Here is a 6,637-nt window from a genome sequence, read left to right as displayed (position 1 = left end):
GATCAAAGACAAGCCCTAGAATATTTGTCTTGATGTTGGACGGTGGTGTTTTCTACCGAGAAGGGAAAAGAGGGGGAGGAGCAAGTATATGATAGAAAATCAATTTTTATTTTAGCCATATTAAGTCTGCAGTGCCTCCCAGACTACCTAATGAAGGCACTGAGAATAGGAGTTAAATCTTTCGGGGAGATGTGAAGACCAGAGACATAGTTTGGGTATTACCAGTACATGGGATTGGAGATGACCTCAGAGAGCGTAGATAGAAAAGAACAGGGTGCTTGAGACCCAGTGTCTTGGGGCAGTCTACATTAGTGGTTGAGTGAGGGAGGGAGAGCCAGGAAAGCAGATGGAAAAACAGCAGCCAGTGAAGTATGAGAAAATCAGGAGAGTATGGTGTCCAGAGAACAAGAGAAAAAAAGGGAGTAGGTCAACATAGTTAGCTACCACCAGGTGTCTCAGTAAGATGTGGAGAGAATAGTGACCAGGGTGTTAGGCAACATCACTAGGTCAAATGGAGAAGGGTGTCTGCACCAAAACAAAGCAACTGAAGTTTGAATCCAACGCTGTGAATATCCTACAGTACTTTATAAACTTAGTATCTCTCCAAATTATATGAAGCATCTTTTCACTATTTGTGGCTCGTATCTTTTCTTATTTCTGTAACTAAATGACCTAAACAGGTCCCTAAATGTTTCCACCCTTATGAACACATGTTGAATACATTGAAAACTGGCTTCAGCAATATCCATTGCCTTTCTCGTTCCTCCCTACCTTATCATACTTTATGCGAAACCAAGGGTATTCAATGCAGAACAAGAGGTAGAATTAAAATCAATTAACATCTGCCCTTGGTAGAAAACATTTTTCTGAAAAGAACTTTGAAATCATTGGCTAAAATAAACTTTGGTGATTATTTCTGGGTTTCAATGATTCAAATGATACATTGTCCCCATTTTACTATAGAAAAACAGTGTCAGCTTTGTGTAGACTTGTAAGTGAATTGCAGTGATGGAAAAGGGTCCTGTGTGTCCCACCCCAAAATTCTTTTTTTATGAGTTTTTTAATGTTCACTTGTTTTTGAGAGACATAGAGAGAGTGCAAGCAGAGGAGGGGTAGGGAGAGAGGGAGACACAGAATCGGAAGCAGGCTCCAGGCTCTGAGCTGTCAGCCCAGAGCCCGACGCGGGGGCCCGAACCCACAAACTGCGAGATCATGACCTGAGCTGAAGTCGGACGCTCAACCGACTGAGCCACCCAGGCGCCCCCAGCCCAAAATTATTACTTTTTCTATTTTTACTTAGAGATTGTCTTCAAATATTGGACAGTCTCCACATTTGAGGCCCGGGAAATTTCCATTTGTGGAGCCCCTAAATTGAGTTGCTGTTGGTAGCTGTCTTTCTGTCCTCTGATCACAAGGAGATATGCAGGATGAAATGGGTGAAGGGGGTCAAAAAGTACACACTTCTAGTGATAAAATTAGTCCTGGGGAGCAAAACTGGATTGTGTGTTTGGAAGGTGCTAAGAGAGCAAACCTGAAAGGTTCTCATTACAAGAAAAAAAATCGTGGTAACTGTATGCAGTGATGGATGTTAACTAAATTTATCACAGTGATCATATGACTACATGTACATACATGGAATCATGTACACTTGAAACTGTCACGTAAACTTGAAACTTGAAAAGTATTTAGGCACAGAATGAAAGAAAAGAAGACATTCAGGCTTCCCAAGGTACTTGGCTCTGAGAGAGAGTCCGGTCCCGAGCTGTTACTGTTTGTGTGACCATTGAAATCTCCACCCTGCAGTTATATTCCCAGGTGCCCAGTCTAGTCCTCTGCCAACAGCAGCTATGACATCTATACCCCCTTTTTCAGCGGTGAGAGACGGGACCAAAATCTCCTTTTACCATAATTGATATTCACATAGAGCCACCAAATTTGAGCAGGAACATTAGAAAGAGATGAAAATTCAGTTGGAGATGGAAAAGTAAAAGTTATTTAATAGAGCTCTTCTTGTAGGAAATAATTTTAAAAATGGGACGCCTGGCGAAGACATTAATTAGAACATTTTCCGAAGTTATTCTTCGTGGCTGCGGATAGGGAGCCTTTTTTTTTTTTTTTTTTTAATCACACTTCTTTGGAAAGCTTACTCTAAAAGCAGCCTTTAACTTTCTATGATGCTTTCAAGTCACATCAGTGGGTAAGGAAGTATGGAATAAAATCGGGTGTATCCTGCGTTTCCTCTAATGGTATTCTCTAACACTAGAAATTCCACATAACTGATATTTCTAACAGAGTCCTTGAAGGAAGACAAGAGCCCAACGACAAAAATAGTAATACTTCCGGGGCCCCTGGGTGGCTCAGTCGGTTGGGCATCCAACTCTTAATTTTAGCTCAGGTCATGATCTTGCGTTTTGTGAGACGGAGCTTGGGCTCTGCCCTAACAGCACGGAGCCTGCTTGGGATTCTTGCTCTCCCTCTCTCTCTCTCTCTCTCTGCCCCCCCCCCCGCTCCTTGCACCCTCTTTCTCAACTAACATTTAATTAAAAAAAAAAAAAAAACGAAGATGAACTCTGTAAAAAGATTCCTGATGGATTTATTTCATTTTACCCTGCTTGTTCGAAAAACTAGCAATCGGGAGTTGGAGGATGTGAGGCACGGCTCTCCGGTAGTTAACTGTGTGATCCTGGGAAGGTCTCTGTACCTCAGTTTTCTCATCTGCAAAATGCAGGGCTTGGATTAAAGAAGCTTACAGCTCTAACATTCTGAGATCCTGTATTAACCACAGCATATGACTGACCAGAACAATCTACGTGAGTACCGGGCCAGTACCACAATTCTCTTCCTCCACATGCTCTGGGGCACAGCAATTCCAGTCATACCGCCTAATGTAGTCTAGTTCTGCTTTAAAGTGGAGGCTTGTTAAATTATTCATGTGAATGCTCTTTGGAAAATTATAGACCTCTTTGAGTTTATCCTGTGTTTCCCACTAGACTATCAGTGTCTGAAAGACATTACTTTCTCTGTTATTCCCTATTCAGTGATCAAGTATCAACCAAGTATTTAATGTACATCGAGGAGCCAAGAGACAATTAGAAACACATAATGCAAATTTGGTTCATGAAGCGTTGATAAAGAAGAAGACGTGAAAAACAGCCAAGAGGACACAACTAAAAATCAGCAAAAAGCTGACTTTAAGGACTTTAAGTAACGGACTTTAAGGATTACACAGGCATGTAGTTAAAGTGCAAATGAGAGCAAATGTTTGTTCTATTCATGCTTCGTGCTGTGAGGAGGAAATGTGAAAAATAAAAATGACTCTTCTTGGCTACCTCTTCTTCAGTGCTCTTAATTATGAGAGTCTGTGCATGTGTGACTTTCCAACCATTTCATGGGCATGAGTTTCTAAAATAATAAATGGAATTTCTTAAGGGCAAGGGTCATTTGTGTGTGTGTGTGAGAGAGTAATAAGTTGAAAGCAATGAATCTCATTTTTCTACATAACTTACGGAAAAATCATTTTCCTTAATTTGGAATGAAAACCAAGGTTAAGTGAAATTTCTTAAAAGAGCTGAGAGGAACATTTTTGAGTGTGGAAAGGAAGGTGATTCGGGACAGAAAAAGCCTGAAGATAGGGAGGGATGATTGTTGGGTGAGATTCAGGGGAAAGATGCATTCACTGAAGGGGCTATCTTCTCTTTATTGGTGGTTCAGACCAATTGAGCAAACATTTCTGGAAGATCAGCCATGCTTAGACTCAAAAGTGGGAGGGGTGAGGTGACAGATCAAATACTGTGGGCTCAGAATGATGTGCCTTTTGTGTCCAGTTTCCTCCAGGAGGATGCATTTGGCTGAGGTCCCCCTTGGCTCCCAGATCCCCTCTGCGTGTGACCGGTGCATGGTCACAGCACAGCCTGTGGGGTGGTTCTAGAATAATTATTGTGGTTTTATTTGCACCATATGGTATCAACTTCTTCTAACAGGCCACCCAGTAATGCCTATTTTAGGAAATAAATTTTACCTGCTTATGTCCCTGCAAGAAACAAATTTTGCCAATATGTAATCATCAGTAAATATTTATGCTTAAAAGCAAAGCCTTTGAAGACCACTTCATTTGGATTTTGAGGCTTCCTTGTACTGAGAAAACAGGAAACATGTCAAGAGAGAAGCAGTGATAGAATTAAGTGATAGATCTACAGAAATCAAACTTCTTAAAAATAGGCATAATAATTACATATTAGTCAGAACTGATTTGAGTCTGGACCTAGTTTTAAGTTAAAGAGCTGTCAGGAATGGAGCGGGAGGGGGATAGAGCTGAGTTAATCACAGGACAAAATGACAAAACACCCAGGCTTTGGGAAGAGAGGAGCCAGGCCTGCTCCAGTAACCCTGGTCACAGGAACCAGACATTCAGATCCTGCAAGATGGCTTTATTCTCTCTAGGGCAGACAGACACATGGAGAAGGCCCCGCGGCTCTGGGAGCAGAGGGCAACAGAGAGGAGAGATGTCTCCCCCCCACCCCGCTTAAGTTCACAAATTCCCCAAGGAAGGACGCGGTTGCAGCTGATTTGAGTCATGAACTGATCCCTGAATCAATGACTGTGGCTTGGGAGGAATATAATGGGACTGGCTTAGCTTGGAACCTCCATCTCTAGAGGCACACGGCCTGATGGAAACTTTGTTCTGGAAGAACAGTAGGTAGGTAAATGAAGATAAAACAGGAACTATGAAATAGCCATGAGAACTATCATTTATGAAGACTCTACTAGGACTCAGGTGCTCGCACGTATTATCCTGATAAATTATTCCAGCCACCATGTAATGCAGGCATTTCTATGCCTATTTCAAAGACAGCAGAAGTGTTAACTATCTTTGCCAAGGTCATACAACTAGATAAAGGTACAGTGAGATTTGGATCCAGATAGATCTGATTCCAAAGCCCAAGTTTACTCTGCTAGGACATTCTGCCAAAGGAAGGAAGGAGGGAAGGAAGGGAGGGAGGGAGGGAGGGAGGAAGGAAGGAAGGAGGGAAGGAAGGAAGGGAGGGAGGAAGGAAGGAAGGAAGGGAGAAACACTATATTGACTTTATCTAGATTCAGCAAGGATGGGCAATATGTGGCATATATATTTTTAGTCCCAAATTCTGTACCACCTGGACATTATTAATTGATCACAGACTCTGATTTCTCAGCATGGGACTTTAATCATGGCAGACTGGCACATGAGTTCAAACCTGTTGGTAATAATTACAGCTCAAACAGTTGGTTTCAGGTCTTGGAGGTTCACAGCACACGTGCATTCTTCAACTACTAACCACACCGCAGTCATCTTTCTGCAGATTTTTAACATCACAGCACTTGATGACGGAGGTGGAAATAAAGGAAATGTGCAAGACTACAGGCGTCGGCAATACTTTGTATCGAAAAGCATAGAACCATGGGCCTTTGAGACTGCTTGCTGAGATATCAAAGGCAGTCATGGAGTTTGAAAAGAGACGTGGTATAAAAATTAGGCCAATAATTTACCGCAAGGGTGAAATTCTGCTTCATTTCTCCATCCGCTGAGCCTCAAGGAGTTCTTACTTGAGGAAGTATGAGATTAACATCTGGTTGAGGCATAAAGGCAAGGAAGGAGTTAAACAACAGAGGAGGGTTAAGAATAATGTCCTACAAGGAAAGGCACTCTTTCAACCTTGATGGGAGACAGAAGGTGAAAAAAAGCGAAGAGCTGGCAATATATTTTCAGCAGCCTGAAAAAAAAACACCCTGAGGCCACTAAACCAATCCAGAATATTAAAATTTTAAAATGCTACTGGAAACAAGATTAGCATTATTTTCCTTATATGGATCCAAGTCTAATGGATATGTTTATTTAACAATAAATATAAATTCTGGCCCCATGTGACCAGGGTTTTAAAATAAGTCAGGACAAAATGAGGAAATGAACAAAAATAAATGTAATAAAATATGCCTACCTCTTTTTTTTTTTTTTTTTTTTTTTTTTTTTGGTGCACTTTGCTTGATTTTTATGGAAACCCGTTTTGCTGCCAGAATCATGTTTCTGTTTGACACAGGTCAGTTTTTTTATATTCTCACAGAATTGTGGCGTGCAATAGAGAGATGGGAAATAAATTCGGGAATTATAACTTCTATAAGTCAAATGGAATTCCTATGTTTCTGAAAAGTCTTTGCAGTACTATTGTACCAAAACTATCTAGTTAATAAATATCTATTCAACCTCTTTGTCATTTTCATTATGAATTTCTTCCTCTGGATGATACAATGCCTGTTTTCTTGAAGCATTTACACTTCATTTATTTGACAAGCACAGCTTTTTGCTAACACAGAAAATTCAGATTCACCAGGGCATACTTTCGGCGCTCCAACCAGTTTCTCCTTCTTTCTATGTCGCTCACGTGTGCCTAGGCTTCCATCGCCTGGCTACTGGCTGGCAACTCTGCCCCTCGATCTGTATCACTAAATCCTCACAGCTCTCTGGCACAAGTGCAGCCACACCACTGGTAACATGAACTTGGAAGCGAACGGCATAATCTCAAGACTCTCAGAATCCAGATCTCAAAAGACAAAGGCAAGAGAAGATGTGACTGCGAACGAGAGAACAAGAGACATGATAGCGTAA

At 41.4% G+C, this 6,637-nt stretch overlaps 1 long non-coding RNA gene across 1 annotated transcript; it reads left to right on the top strand.

The window, feature by feature from the left end:
* The first annotated feature begins 2,482 nt into the window (after positions 1-2,482).
* LOC115509441 lies at positions 2,483-3,328 on the top strand. Its single transcript, XR_003967349.1, has 2 exons — positions 2,483-2,810; positions 3,039-3,328. It is a non-coding gene; the product is annotated as an uncharacterized LOC115509441 (long non-coding RNA).
* The last annotated feature ends 3,309 nt before the right edge of the window (positions 3,329-6,637 follow it).

The sequence above is a fragment of the Lynx canadensis genome, chromosome A1 (genome assembly GCF_007474595.2).
Source record: "Lynx canadensis isolate LIC74 chromosome A1, mLynCan4.pri.v2, whole genome shotgun sequence".
Taxonomy (NCBI): domain Eukaryota; kingdom Metazoa; phylum Chordata; class Mammalia; order Carnivora; family Felidae; genus Lynx; species Lynx canadensis.
Note: the sequence above shows the minus strand (reverse complement) of the source record. Positions and strands in the feature narration are given on the sequence as shown.